This window comes from Mustela nigripes, chromosome 9 (assembly GCF_022355385.1).
Source record: "Mustela nigripes isolate SB6536 chromosome 9, MUSNIG.SB6536, whole genome shotgun sequence".
Lineage (NCBI taxonomy): Eukaryota > Metazoa > Chordata > Mammalia > Carnivora > Mustelidae > Mustela > Mustela nigripes.
The window spans coordinates 37,905,878-37,921,641 of NC_081565.1; the positions used below are offsets into that span (position 1 = coordinate 37,905,878).

The 15,764-nt window shown below is 39.2% G+C and overlaps 1 protein-coding gene across 2 annotated transcripts in view; it reads left to right on the top strand.

Moving 5' to 3' along the window:
• The window catches only part of APTX (aprataxin), a 34,578-nt gene extending 19,931 nt beyond the window's left edge, over window positions 1-14,647 (top strand). Inside the window, exon 9 of one of the 2 annotated variants that reach the window (XM_059411511.1) lies at window positions 14,141-14,647. The gene's annotated coding sequence lies outside the window, so the exon portion shown is untranslated. Of the gene's footprint in view, window positions 1-3,617; window positions 3,866-14,140 lie in introns of those variants that run through there. The other variant, XM_059411510.1, reaches the window with a different exon arrangement.
• Window positions 14,648-15,764: the final 1,117 nt, after the last annotated feature.

The window sequence follows — 15,764 nt, forward strand, 5'->3', positions numbered from 1 at the left end:
ATGGTCAAATATTATTCGGTTACTTTAACCCTAGCCAAGAAGCCAGTTTATAATTGAGTTCTTTTGTTACTTAAAGAGTAGGTAGTATGATGACTGAGATGAACTGCAACTCGAAACTGAGCAAGTGAATACTTTATATGAGACCATGAAGAGTAGACCTTAAATAGTTTATAACAGATCTTAAGTCAGAGCTGGAGGAAAGGGCCCTCAAATTGCATTAGACTCTCTGAACTAGAGTAATCTATTCTTTATATCTTTTCATTTATTATTATTATTATTATTATTAGCAAATAAACTCTACCATCAAGGAATGAGTTTTGGGTTTTAGAGTATACTAATTAGTGGTCTGATGCATTATTAGCATTGTTTAGGCCATTGTTGAATGACTCATCAAATGAGAGCCACACTCAAGGGCCAGAGTGTTCCCTTGTCAGCAGCTGCTATCTACCCAAACCTCAGGGAAGGGAATGTGAGCCTGTGGAGCAGTGGAAAGGAGATTAGGAGTTTAGACCTCTAAGATTCTGGGCCATTCACTACTCAACTCATTTCCCTTTTCCATTTAAAAAATTTATTTTGAGACCAGCTATTTCAACTTCTTCAATTTTTAGAAGGCAGCTGGGACTTGGAGATTTAAGGGGCTCATTTAGCAGTTTAAACCAGATCTTGGCCTTTATTGCAGTACTCCTCTCGACTCTTCCCAGATCCTCTTAGACACTGGCACTTTTATTTATTTGTTTGTTTTTTTATTTATTAAGTAAATTCTGCCCCCAACGTGGGACTTGAGCTCACAATCCCAAGATAAAGAGTCCCATGCTTTACTGATTGAGCCAGCCAAGTGCTGTAGACAGTGACATCTTGAGAATAAGGGTTAGCTGCTCTCCTAAGTCCCACTTGCTTCCGTCCTGCTTCATAATATTTTTTTCATGTAAATGTAGAGTATGAAAAAAAATCACCATAGGCTTATATTTGAGGCTCAGCTGTGTTCCATGTTAGCTATGTGGCACTAGGGAAGTCATTTAACCCCTGTGGCCTCAATTTCATCGTCTATCAAATGGAAATAAAATATGTACCTCCCAGGTTGACTGAGGATTAAACAAGCATAAACATGAAAGGGCCAGGCACTGGGGTGGTCCAGCTCTCAATCCTATCTCCTCTGCCACACTCGAACCCCATCTGATCTGTAAAGCCTTGGTGAATATTCTTTCAAGCAAGCCCTTTTCCCCTTCTAGCTTCAGTTTTATATATTTAAAACCAGAGCCTTGGATTAGATTATATTTAAGGTCCTCTGTGTAAGATTTGAGTCCTCAGGCTTCAGGTGATTAGTTCCCATTGCTCTGTCTTCAAGGTCTTTTTCCCCCACTAAGACTGAAATTGGCAGATGAGCTTTCTTTCTTTCTTTCTTTTTTTAAATTTTTTATAAACATATAATGTATTTTTATCCCCAGGAGTACAGGTCTGTGAATCGCCAGGTTTACACATTTCACAGCATTCACCATAGCACATACCCTCCCCAATGTCCATAACCCCACCCCCCTTTTCCCAAACCCCCGCCCCCCAGCAACCCTCAGTTTGTTATGTGAGATTAAGAGTCACCTTAGGTTTGTCTCCCTCCCAATTCCATCTTGTTTTATTCATTCTTCTCCTACCCCCTTAACCCCCCATGTTGCATCTCCACTTCCTCATATAAGGGAGATCATGTGATAGTTGTCTTTCTCCGATTGACTTATTTCGCTAAGCATGATGCCCTCTAGTTCCATCCACGTCGTTGCAAATGGCAAGATTTCATTTCTTTTGATGGCTGCATAATATTCCATTGTGTATATATACCACATCTTCTTTATCCATTCAGGCAGATGAGCTTTCTAAAGTGCAAGAAATTCTTTGCACTTATGCATTAACCTGTAAAGTAAGTTTTTAAAGAAGTCTTCATTTCCCCCACTTTATGTTGATTCTGAACCTATGGGAAAGGCAAAGGGCATAACTGAATCTAGGGGTTTAAATGATACCATTAAACTCCCTTTTCATCTCAGTTCTGCTTTCCTTTGTTGCCTCTGTCCAGGGAGCAGCACAAATAGCTTCTGGCTGCAGGCTGAGAGAGCTGGATCCTTCCCATCCATCCCCCCTCCACATTTCTGCCAAAGCACAGGAAGCATCCTGACTTCTTTGATTAAGTCACATAATCATCTCTAGAATAATCACTGTGTCTCTTTGGTGGATGGCATACTCTGGCCATCTCAAGAAATAGGACCATCTTGAGGTGAGGGGTGGAGGGCCACACTAGAATTTCATGGAAGGAGGAGGAGCAGTTTGCAAAACACTAGTTGTTTACCACTCATGGGCTGCACGTGTAATTCCCATAGCTGGGAACTTCTTTGGCCCCACACTGTTGCCGTTGGATCTAAGACTAAAAAGGAGGCAAACGGTCTTGGACTTGTGGCAGCTACAAGTTGAAAAGTTGACACAATCCACTGCCCCCACTGCTGGCCTGTATTTGCCTTGATTGGAAGAAAAACTGGATCATATTTTCAAATTTAATGATTAGTTACTGGCCAAGGACCTTTTTTTTTTTTTTTTTAATTTTCAGCATAACAGTATTCATTATTTTTGCACCACACCCAGTGCTCCATGCAATCCATGCCCTCTCTAATACCTACCACCTGGTTCCCCCCAACCTCCCACCCCCCGCCCCTTCAAACCCCTCAGATTGTTTTTCAGAGTCCATAGTCTCTCATGGTTCACCTCCCCTTCCAATTTCCCTCAACTCCCTCTCCTTTCTAACTCCCTTGTCCTCCATGCTATTTGTTATGCTCCACAAATAACTGAAACCATATGATACTTGACTCTCTCTGCTTGACTTATTTCACTCAGCATAATCTCTTCCAGTCCTGTCCATGTTGCTACAAAAGTTGGGTATTCATCCTTTCTGATGGAGGCATAATACTCCATAGTGTGTATGGACCACATCTTCCTTATCCATTCGTCCATTGAAGGGCATCTTGGTTCTTTCCACAGTTTGGCGACCGTGGCCATTGCTGCTATACAGAAATTTCCCCAGAAACTATATAGGATGTCTTCTTAAAATGCTGGTTGGAGTTGCCATCCTAGGGCACCTGCTTGGTGTGTCACCAGTAGACCACCACCTTTGCTGCCCTTTCCTTGGCTGGATTCTGGAGATAGGAGGCCAGGGCCAAGGCAGAGGAGAGGACTTTGAAGGCTGCCTGAAAAGCCAGTTGAGCAGCTGAATTCTTATCCACTATGGACAGGAATTTCACTATCACAAATATTCTCTGGGTTACTAAATACCTAGAGAATTGTCCAGTGACTAGGGAAAAGAAACATTTTTGCTTTCCAGAACCCAGAAAAGAGAAAATGTTCATGACAGAACGGGGATAGGAAATAGGTCAAATACTAAATTATGATCCCTCTGGATGGTCAGGCATTAGGGAAGAGACCCTCTTAGGCATACCTATCTGAATTATCTATTTGAGAAGCTGATAGACCACAGTCCTGATAACATGAATGAGAAAAAGGCGCACCTTGCAGGCAGGTTTTTAGCCCACATAGATGACAAACCTTACAGGCTTCTGGGAACCCATTTTTTTTTTTTTTTTCACCAGACCATGAAGTTCTTTAGAACAGATGCTGTTTTTTGGTTCTCCATCAAGTACTCAATGAAATTCATTGTACCTGGATCATAATAGGATCCCAATAAAATTTGGAGTGGATGAGACCTCATGTTTCATTGAAAGCATGAAGAAAACAACCCTCTCTGTTGCAGCTGAATTTAATTGTCAACTGTGTCTGGTGAGACTGCATCTTTGGCTTTTAGAAACATTTAATAAACCTTGTTGCCATTGTTGATGGACACAGTATCTCATATGGATCAGAATTAGGGGAACATAAACATGTTAATATTTTCTCATATAACGTCCTAGATAATATTTTCCTACATAACATTCCAGATTTTAATCTTTGCTAGCAAACCAGGTAATTAGGACTATTTGGGGTAATTCCCTAGATTTTCAAGGAGAGGCTTATTTTTTTGGTGACTGTCTTTGGCCACCAGATGGCAGCACTTGAACACTAAATTCTTAATCTGTTTTCTAATCCAAAATTTAGTTTCACTTAATTCTTTTGTTTCAGAATCAGTGCTTCAAAATAAAATATGTAAGTTTTTTTTTTTTAAATAAGACTGATGTGTGTTTAACTGATGTCGTAATCAAGAGAGACGTTTGAGAGAAAACCAGGGTATAGGTAAGAATACAAAACATACATGATTATTAAGGGGAGGCTGTTTGGCCCCAAGGTTAGACTCTAAAAGTAGCTAGAGCCAGGGTTCAAAGCTGAGTCTGAAATTTATCAAATGAGGGTCTTGAGGAATTTCAAATGCATGGTAGGCCTTGAAAATATGATAGCTCATTTCCTCCCATTTCTTAATTTGACCCCAAGATTAGTAACTCTTGTTCACATCACATAACTGGGAGCAGCGCTGGGAGCAGACACTTCTGGACATATCCTTGAAAAGTGGTGTTATTTTTACATTGACATAGTTGTTAAGTCTGTGATGGTTTGATATTAGAGGAAACACTGTCAAAGCAAGACAACTGATACACAGATACGGTAAAGGGGTATATGTGCATTTTCCATGGGTCAGCTTCCCTCAAAACCTCCCTGTGATAGAAGAACCCAGCTTCACTTCTGTCCTCCAGCTCTTCTGAGACTTTTGTTTTCTAAGCAGGCAGAATAAATCCCCCAGCCTCAAATAGGGCCAGAATATTAGAGTTGGAAAGAATTTTATAAGCCAGGACTTCTGACATTTTGAAGGAGTCACAGATTCAGAGAATTTGGTGAAAGCAATGCACCCTCTCTCCAAACATTTTCAACATATCAATTATCCATGAATTTCCTAGGGCAGAGGTTCTCAACTGGCACGTGTGTGTGTATGTGTGTGTGTGTGTGTGCGCGTGCATTCCATTGGCCCTGATGATTCTGAACCATCTGGTAGGGCTTTTTTTTTCCAAACCACACACAGAAAGTCACTTTACTACCATGGGGAGGCATCTAATGCCCTTGGTGCTTTGGGCAGATAAGTGTTTAATCTCTTGCCCTGAGAATCTGTTAATTATCTTTAATCGAGTAGCCTCTGGTGTCCCGTTGAGGGCTTTGGGACACAGAAATGATTATTATAATACCATGACAAACTTACGTCCTTATTAAACATGAAGAGTGTTTATATCCCCAAATTCATGCTTGGAGAAAATACACTAAAATGTTAATTAATGGTTGGTTTTGGATGGTGAGAGGGTAGGTAATTTAAATTTTGTTATATTGTGCAGATTTCTAATTAGCTTCAGTGAATATATGTTTGGGAATGTGGAAAAAATAACAAACCCAGATTTTATTTTTTAAAGTAATAGATCACAAGGGAATGCAATCAACATTAGTTACTTCTATTAATAGCTGATAAAAAGTGGCTAATAATTTTAATAAGTCAGATCAGTTCTCCAGCCCTTTAGAGGCAGAAGGACATCCTGCAAGGCCAAATTCCAAGCTGTAACAGGTTCACTTGGGCCTGAGGATGACACAAATGAAGGTAATTCAAGTTTTGGATCTGATTTCCCTGTTACTAGATCTAGAAAATTAGATTTTCTGTTTGCTCCCAACCTTAATCTCTGTCTCTTTCAGGGAGATGTCAGCTACATTTTGTTCAAAATTGTTCTAGAACTTCCTAACTGTATTTTCAAATGTGTTTTAGCAGCCACTGAGGTCCCATAATTTTTCTTGAGTGTTATGTTGATGTGGCATGTTCTATTAAGTTCCAATATTGAGCCATCCTTGAGTTCTTGGAATGAACCTCTTAGATCCTGAGGGCTACTTTTTTTTTTTTTTTAAAGATTTTATCTATTTATTAGAAAGTGAGATGGAGAGCATAATCGGTGGGAGGAGGGAGAAGCAGGCTCCAGGGCCTGTCGTGAGACTCCATCCCGGGCCTCTGGGATCATGGCCTGAGCCACGGCACCCCTGAGGGCTACTCTTTGAATGTTGCTTGGACTCCAGGAAACATTTTTGATGGATGGGGTTTGGGGTGAGTTATGTAGATTGATTCATGTGTGAAAGCTTTGTGGCCTGGAACCCAGATTTCTGATATGAAGTATCAGGAGAATGGTTAGGAGCTGGGTCAGTTTCCAGGATATCCTTTGTGGTAGAACATTCAAGTAGTGGGAAAGGTGATCTGGCTTCTCCATGTTAACCCTGCATGGTAAAGAGGGAGGGAGGAGAAATATGAAAAAAAGATACGCGAGGTAAACATTTGGGGAAGACTTTGAGGCATTTGGGAACTAGGAGCTTTAGAGTGGTCTGGAAAACTGCTGATGAGAGGAGGGGAGTTTGAAGAAGGGTTTTTCTCCCTGGATGGGAACTTGATCTCTTTAATGGTTTTTGATAAATGTGAGCAAAGGTTATATACTTCACTTTTTTTTTTTTTAAGTTTTGATTTCTGTTCTTAATTCTGTTTCTCATGTTTTACTTTATGTATTTCTTTTACTGATTACATTTGCTAGATGTTTCCTTATATTTATTATTAAGGGTTATTTTTCAAAAAAGTAATTCTTGAATTTGTTACTTTTATGATTCTCTATAATTTGTTTTTGCCTTATTTATTTTCTCTTTATATTTTCTAAATTTTTTGAGTCAAATACTGAGTTAATATACATTATTATTAAAACATCTCTTTTCTTCTTATTAATTGAATTTTTTAAATAGCAAAGATATGAAAGATGTTGAATTGAATGCTGGGTTGGACCTGAGACTTACGGAGATGGCCTTGGCTGTTGATAACAAGGAAATATTTAATCTAGTTTCAACACCTGAACCATCAGGTTTCCTTGTGTCTCTAAGAGAAAGCATGTGTTCAAGAGGGTAAAGTGGAAATGGCATGGTATTCCTAGGATAAGGTTTTGTACCTTGTGTGTTTCACAAATATTTTTCCTTCCTGTTTTCTTACAAATGAGTAATTGTGTTAGGGTGTTCTCATCTCTTTTCTTCTTACCTGTACCACAGCTGTGAAACAATATGACCTGGGCAAGGATCTGCCATTAGTCTTTTATTTTATTTTATTTATTTATTTAAAAAATTTTTTAAAAGCTTTTTTATCTTTAAGTACTCTGCACACCCAGCATAGGGCTCAGACTCATGATGCTAAGACTCCTGTTATCAACTGATCCAGCCGGGTGCTCCCATTAGTCTTTTATATTTGGTATAATTTTATTTATTTATTTTTTAAAGTGGTCTCCATGCCTAGTATGGGACCCAGTGTGCTTGAACTCATGACCCTGAGATCAAGACCTGAGCTGAGACCAAGAGTCAGATGTTTAACCAACTGAGCCACCCAGGCTTCCCTATTTTATATGATTTTAAACTTCAACATTATCTTTTCAAGATAGGAATTCACATTTCAACTTTATTTGTACAATAAAAAAATTTGTCCCCAGTTAAAGGGTTTTTAGTTTTAATGAAGTACAACTTATTTTTTTCATGAATTATGCCTTTGGTGTTGTAAAGTCATCACCAAACCCAGGGTCACTAGATTTTATCTCATGTTGTCTTCTAGGAGTTTTATAGTTTTGTGTTTTCCATATAGGTCTGTGATCTGCTTTGAATTAATTTTTTTGTGATAGGTATAAAGTCTGTGTATAGATTCATTCATTCATCCATTCATTCATTTATTTTTAAAATATTTTATTTATTTATTTGGCAGAGAGAGACAGTGAGAGAGGGAACACAAGCAGGGGGAGTGGGAGAGGGAGAAGCAGGCCTCCCGCTGAGCAGGGAGCCTGGTGTGGGGGCTCAGGAGCTTGATCCCAAGACCCCAGGACTACAACTTGAGCCAAAGGCAGATGCTTAACGACTGAGCCACCAAGGTGCCCCTCATTTACTTATTTATTTTTTGAATATGATTATCTAGTTAAAGGATTTTTAAGCATTATCTGATGGGGTAATTTTTTTTTATATGACGTTTTTCTTTCTTCCTTCCCTCCCAATGTCTCCTTCCCTGTAGTGAGAATCTGTGATTAAAGCAAAGAATTTAAAGGGAAAAGCATACAACTGCTAGCTGAAGGCCATGCAATTTAGACTACTTCCTGTCCAAGTATTTGGTTTTTTTCCCCCCTGACACCTGTGGGGACTGTGAGGGGTGGGATGCATTCCCTGGGCTGTATGTGCCAACTTTCCAACTCCAGTGTAACCATCAGTAGAGTTCCCTTACCTCCTGTCTGTGCCTGCTTGTCAGTTCACAGGCACCATGGAATGGGAGGAATGGCCAGAAAACCATGCATTTGTCTTGGTATCATAATCCCAAACTCTCTTCAAGACTTGGGGGGAAATGAACAAGGGCAGCTACCACCGATGGTTAAGTGTGAAAAGTCAGTTCTTTGTAGAAGGTGTGATTGAATTGTCACAATTTGGAAAGAACTTGTCACTGGGCGATCTGCCCAGAGGCACTCTCCAAAACACCACAAAATCCTCCAGGAATCTTTTCATCTTTTGAAACTCCAGTTTGCATTTCCAGGAGCCTGGCTGACCTGCTGAGCACAGTGTTCTCTAATGGAAGAGTTTGTTTTTCAGTTACTGGTGGTGGCAGGAACACCGGAGTGGCATCTACTTTTTGAGAAAGAGATGGGAACTCATTCATAAGAAGGAGGTGGGCACAGAGAAGCCTCAGGCTGCCCAGTCATGTGGGTAAGCAGTGAGGACACGGAGGTCTTTGGGGACAAAAGGAGTTCCCATGCTAGGTTTGCCATGAGAAATAGAAACTGGTCCCTTCAAGAAGAGATCCCCCCCCCCACTTCTGCTGGATCCTAAGTAATATGGTCCACTGGACATAGAGGCACTAACTAAACGGTACCGAGGCTCCATTTTTGCCAGCCACCAGCCTTGGCAATAAGGCCATTGGGTAAGTGGCTTTAGTTTCACTTTGCTGAGGAATCTACAACTTAGCATGGTTCTGATACAGATTAAGTTGGGGTGAGGGATTGGATAATCTGAAGACAGAGCTCTTCCCTCATGTCCAGGTGCCCTTCCTGTATCCACATATAACATCTCCCTTAAACTGGTTCTTGAGCCTTGAATTTCAGTCAAGGTATGTTAGCAGGCAAGTTGAGAATGACCAAGCCTGGTTGAGGAGAAGGCGGTAACTCAGATGCCTATGGCATGTTATGTTATTCTTGCCTTAGTCCCCTTCATAAAAGAGCTGAGATACCGTCTACCTTGCAGGGTTACATGAAGTAATGCAGGTAGAGCGCTTGGTAGATGGTCACTAAATAACTATGATGATTATGGCTAAGAGTTGTTTTTGAAGGAAACTTGGTGGAATTGGTTCAGTCTCTTCATAGAGATTCTTGTTTGCTTGCTGACAAAAGGAACTATGTACAACAGTGTACATAGTACTTAAGTACATGTACTTATTTTAGTAGATGCCAAACATATATATATACCCTAGGACCAAATAAGGCATCCTTGACAAAACAAGTTATTTTTAATGCAGAAGAATTTCAAGAAAAATAACTTAGTCCCTCTTCTAAAGATAAGAGCTTACAGCAATAGTTTCCACATTAATTAATAAACTATTAAGGTTTTTTTTTTTTTAAAGACTTTATTTATTGACAGAGAGAGACACAGCGAGAGAGGGAACACAAGCAGGGGGATTGGGAGAGGGAGAAGCAGGCTTCTTGCTGAGCAGGGAGCCCAACACAGGGCTTGATCCCGGAACCCTAGGACAGCGACCTGAGCTGAAGGCAGCCACTCAATGACTGAGCCATCCAGGTACCTCTAAACTATTAAGTTTTTTTTCTTTTTTTAATTTCTTTTCAGCTTAACAGTATTCATTGCCTAAACTATTAAGTGTTTAAATGGGACAGTAATCTGAAGATTTTAGGTGAATTCACTTCACTGGCGTTTGGAGCTATAGTCAACTTCAAGATTAAACTTGCTGCCATTTGGCCTGGTGCAGATGAAATTTGTTGTGCCTGTATGAAAAGTGAACATTTTGTATGATTATACACACTTGTCATTCATTATAGTATCCACCCTCTGGATTCTTTCTTATGGGAAGGTTTTCTTTTTGTTTTATCCTCACAAAACCTGTGAGGTTTTAAACCAATGTGACTAATAGCATAGATGGTCAGCTGGGCTTCTCCTTCTTTGGCTCATTGCTTTCTAGATGGGACTACATAAAATAATTTTATTTTGCACATTATCTTCTCCTTATTTAAGATCTGAAGAGGAGTTGTCCAAAAGAAAAGTGAGGGACCTTTAAAGATGAACAGTGCAGGCAGGCTCTTCTCTCACAATCGCGTTTGTTGGCTAGCCTAATAGGACTTTGTATTACAGTTAAAAGTGTTTCTGAACTGTTTTTTACTTTATCATCACTGTATTCATATGGCTTCTGTTTCTTGAGAGAAACCTAATTTTTGTCCTTTTAACAGAAATAGAATTAACCTAATTGCACAGTCATTTTCAACCATACAAAAGCCAGCATTAAAAATGAGCCAGTGGGAATAATTATGAGTCACAGAAGAGGTAAATGATCTGATATATAGTTCTTGTGCTTGAGGGATTTATTTTGACGTTAACAGAAAAAGGATTTTTCTGATGAAAAAAAATCTTATCATTTAATCCACAATGTATTTAGCTACAGACATTCTACTAATATAGATAGATTCATTTAATGTTTTTCTGATTCATGTGGTGCTTAATAAAGGGGTTACTTTAGCTCTTGCATCTCAATTCATTGTTTTATGATTCTTTAATCTTAATTTTCATTGACTAGTGAGATAAAATAATTCTAGTAAGAGATTTTAGTATGTGCATATGAAAATTGGACATCTCCAGTAGTTAAAAAAATAAGGACATATAGGAATTGAACAAAGTAACAAGTTAACTTTGTGCGTGTGTGTGCATACACCTGAGTGTGCATATACACTCTTGAATACAGGAGAAAGACCATACTTCCTTTGAATAGAGAAGAAACACTTTATTCCCCATATGTTCATGGGACATTTAAAATAGTTGATTCCATATTTTACCACAAAGAAAATTTGACATGTCTTTTTATTGTTTTACTTTTTGCAGTAATCATATATTATTTTCATACGCAAATAGCAAAATAAATAAAAAATTTAAAAATGTGTTTGCTTTATTTCTGATGTCTAGAGTAATGTTTGAGACATATTAGGAACTCAAAAGATGTTGGCTACATAAACGAACCAATGGATTTTAACATTTGTTGAGTACCTACTATGTGCCAGGCAGAGAACAGCAGGTAGTGCCTTCCAGCTGTGTGGTTTAAAGCCATTTGAGTTAAATGGAGTTTGTTATGTCACAGATCAAACCATGTGCCCTCACACATAAGTAACAGACAACAAGTCTGCAGTCATTCCTTTAGCCCATGACCCAGTTATACTTGGTCTCCAGCTGCACTGTAAGGGCTTCTGGTGAATTGATTTATTTAATTTTTTTTTTTTTAAGATTTTTATTTATTTATTTAACAGACAGAGATCACAAGTAGGCAGAGAAGCAGGCAGAGAGAGAGGAGGAAGCAGGCTCCCAGCTGAGCAGAGAGCCCGATGCGGGCCTCGATCCCAGGACCCTGGGATTATGACCTGAGCCGAAGGCAGAGGCTTTAACCCACTGAGCCACCCAGGTGCCCTTATTTAATATTTTTAATGTATAGGTATACATTTCCCACACTTCATATGATAAAGAGTGGGGGAGGAGTGATAAGGACATATGGAGTAGGGAAAGCTTTCTGACGTTGAACATGCTGATTGCACTAGGTAAATCTGACATTCCTTTTCAGCTTTACCAGGAAAAATTCTGCTATCCCTAAGCACACTGGCTCTTTGGTTTGTTTTCCTTAACATTTGTTTTTGAAAGATTTTATTTGTTTATTTGAGAGAGAGATTGGTCACAGGTAGGCAGAGAGGCAGGCAGAGAGAGAGGGGGAAGCAGGCTCCCAACTAAGCAGAGAGCTTGATGCGGGCCTCGATCCCAGGACCCTGAGATCATGACCTGAGCTGAAGGCAGAGGCTTAACCCACTGAGCCACCCAGGCGCCCCTTAACCATTATTTTTTACTTGTTATCTGGAAATAGGTTCTTTTTCATTTAAAATATATTTCATTTAAAAATATTTCTTTCCTCTTCAAAATGTTGGCTTAGTTGATGGGATTGAGTTTTTGCTGTAATAGCTGACTTGTTAATTGCTGGAATACTAATCACTATTGTGTGTACTCATTTTCTTAGACATTTATAATCAAGGGAAAGGAAGAGCTTATAACTGGATTAGGCTTTTCATTTCTTTCTTGTTAGGCATTTGCATAAAATTTGGAAATGTTTGTTGCCCATAGGCAATATCAGCATCGGTATTATAGGTATTACATTTTTCCACCCAAATGATGTGCATCTTTTTTTTTTTTTAAAGCTTTATTTTTATTTATTTTATTTTATTTTTTTTAATTTTTTATTACATCTTTTTTTTTTTTAAAGATTTTATTTATTTATTTATTTGACAGACAGAGATCACAAGTAGGCAGAGAAACAGGCAGAGAGAGAGGGGGGAAGCAGGCTCTCCACCGAGCAGAGAGCCTGAGGCCGGACCTGATCCCAGGATCACGACCAGAGCCAAAGGCAGAGGCCTCAACCCACTGAGCCACTCAGGCGCCCTTGTGCATCTTTTTTAAAAAAGGTTTTGTTTGTTTGCTCTAGAGAGAGAAAGTGTGCATATGAGTGTACAAGCAGGTGGCAGGGAGGGAGAACGAGGGGGAAAGAATGTCAAGCAGAATCCATGCTGAGTGCAGAGCACATGCTGGACTTGACCTAAGGACTCTGAGATCATGACCTGAGCTAAAACCAAGAGTTGGACGCTTAACTGACTGAGCCACCCAGGTGCCCCTGGGTTGTGCATCTTAATTAATGGTAGACAGAATAATAGGGGATGTATGTGTTTTTTTCTCCTTTTTTTTTTTTTTTTTAAACTATCAGTTATTGAGAGCTTAGTATGTGCTGGGCACTGAACAGAGCTCTTTAATTCAAAGAAATTAAAATTTCCTTTAATTCTCACAACAATCTAATGAACAGGTGTGGTGAAGAAACCAAAGCTAAATGAAAGTAAATAATAAAACTAGTAACAGAAATTCTTCCTGGCTCAAAGTCCATGCTTTTTACCACTGCGTTATGTTTTTCCCATCTTTTGCATGGTCATATTCTGAAACTTGCCTTCTTATAGAACATCTCCATTATAGAATATTCAGGTAAAATTCAGGTATCCTGATCCCTGACTCCAGCCTGCTGCTTTTTCATAGCTTCATTTCCACTATATCAGTTTTTCACCATTGTCTAGATTTTCAGTTCCTTGGTCCTTTCACTTCCTCCCAATTTAGTATCCCCATCTTAGGTTTGCTTTCTTCTCCATGAACCTCATATTTGATTCTCTAAAATAATTTTCCCACAACCACCCCTTTTACTTCTATGCTAAACCCACTGTCCTATATCCTAACACTGAATTGATGCCTCAGTTTGCTTTCTTTGCTCCTATCTTAACATTAACTGATCGGGGGCACCTGGGAGGCTTTGTCGGTTAAACCTTCAACTCTTGATTTCTGCTCAGGTCGTGATCTTAAGAGTCGTGAGATCAAGCCCCGTGTTGGGCTCCACGCTTAGCAGGGAGTTTGCTTGTCCCTCTGCCTCTACTTCTCACATTGCTTGCACATGTGCATGCCTTCTCTCAAATAAAAAATAAAATCTTTAAAAAAAAAAAGATTAGCTAATCAAGGTTAGGGGAAAAAAATCAGTAGACTTTATAATAAACCTCACAGATGGCTACCACTACACGTTTATGGCTTTAAACTCTTGCCAGGCTCTCCTTCCATTCTGTGGCATTGCTGTTTTCAGGTCCTTTCTTCATTGTCTTCAACAATAGTGCCGTGCCAATACCACTTTCCTTAAGTTCTCCCTTCTCTTACTCTTAACTAGGTTTTCTCCTGCTTCTTCAAACAAATCGAGGCTGTGAAGCATTATCTTGTTCAACTTTCCATCCCCTCACTGCGACTTACCTACATACCTACCATTCTTGACTTTCTTCCACAGGATAAAGGGGATTCCTTCCTGTTCAAATCCAACTCCTCACCTTTACCTCAAGTCCAAGAAGGAAGCATTTGTGTTCTGGGCAGGAGGATGGAGGAAAAGAGGAAGAAGGGGATTAAGGACTCACAAATACTCTCTGAAGAAGTTTCCTGGAATCTCCTTCATGACTCTTCTTTTTGTATTACCATGGCCAGAATTCAGCCACAAGCCACAGGTGACCAAGCTTTAAGGGAGGTTGTGAAATATAACCTTTATTTTGGGCAAATCTATATCCAACTAAAAATTCTATTAGTACAGAAGCAGCACAGAATGAAAATCGGAGATAGCGAACAGTCTCTGCAGTCTCTGCCAGTGTTCTTTTGCACATGAAAAAAATTGAGTTGCCTTTCTCTTTCTTATTTTTTACTTATATTGCAAATGTTTTACAAATTTAGATCTTTTAATCTTTTAATTTAGTGTATGCTATCTCATGATACAGAGGTTTAAAATTGTTATGTCACTGAAACATGCATTCCTTTTTTTTAAAAAAAATTCATTGTTTCTGGAATTCATATTTTGCTTAAATAGTCCTTCCTTATCCATATGCTCTCATATTTTCTTTTACTTTTTAAAAAAACATTTTATTTATTTGAGAAAGAGAGAGAGAGCATGAGAGGGGAGAGGATGAGAGGGAGAAGCAGACTCCCTGCTGAGCTGGGAGCCCAATGTGGGACTCGAACCCAGGACTCTGGGATCATGACCTGAGTCAAAGACAGTTGCTTAACCAACTGAACCACCCAGACATCACTGTTTACATATTTTCTTTTGGTACATTTATGCCTTTTTTTTTTTTAAACTTTAGGTCTTCATTATATCTGGTATTTATAAATTTTGATCTAGTGTGACATAGGGATCTATCTATTTTTTAAATTTTTATTTAATGAACTCCCAACTCATTTTAAACTAGTCTTCATTCTCATTCATTTGAAGTACCATATGTACGGTGAACTAAATTTTGCTATGTACCCAAGTCTGTTATGGGCTTCCTATTCCATTTCCATTGAGCTATTACTAAACTCACACCTCAGTTTTCATTACCATAGTTTTGCAGAGTTTCTTTATTCTTCACTCTTTTTCTTTTTCTCCCCGTTCCTCCTCCTTTCTCCTCTCTACTTCTGTTTCACCTAGCCAGGCTTGTTGGATGCTCCTATGAAGACGAGACAAATGGACATAGGCTTCCATCTCTGTTTCCTTCACTGTAGAATTTTCATCCTTTTCATACTCAGCAGTCTCCCATTTCTTTGCTGCCCGGTGTCACCCCTTCCAGGTCTTGCATTGTGTGGGAGGCTGGCATTGGAAGGATTGCTGCTTTTAGTTGACTTGTTCTTTGTGCTTCCTCCTTTCAATCCTTTGGATACCGTGTGTGTATAAAATCTGTTTCTCTTTATCACTATATTCTAAAATTTTCCCTAAGCTCTCTGAAGATGTAAAAACGATTGTTAATCTCAGTATATGCGGAGTCACCTCTTTATTTCCTTTTGTTTATTTTCTTTTGATTGCCTGACTGTTTTCTTCAGGAAGGATGAAGCTGTTCTCTGACTCAGTGAGCTGCCGAATCTCAAAACCAGGTAGCACATGAGTGTTCTGT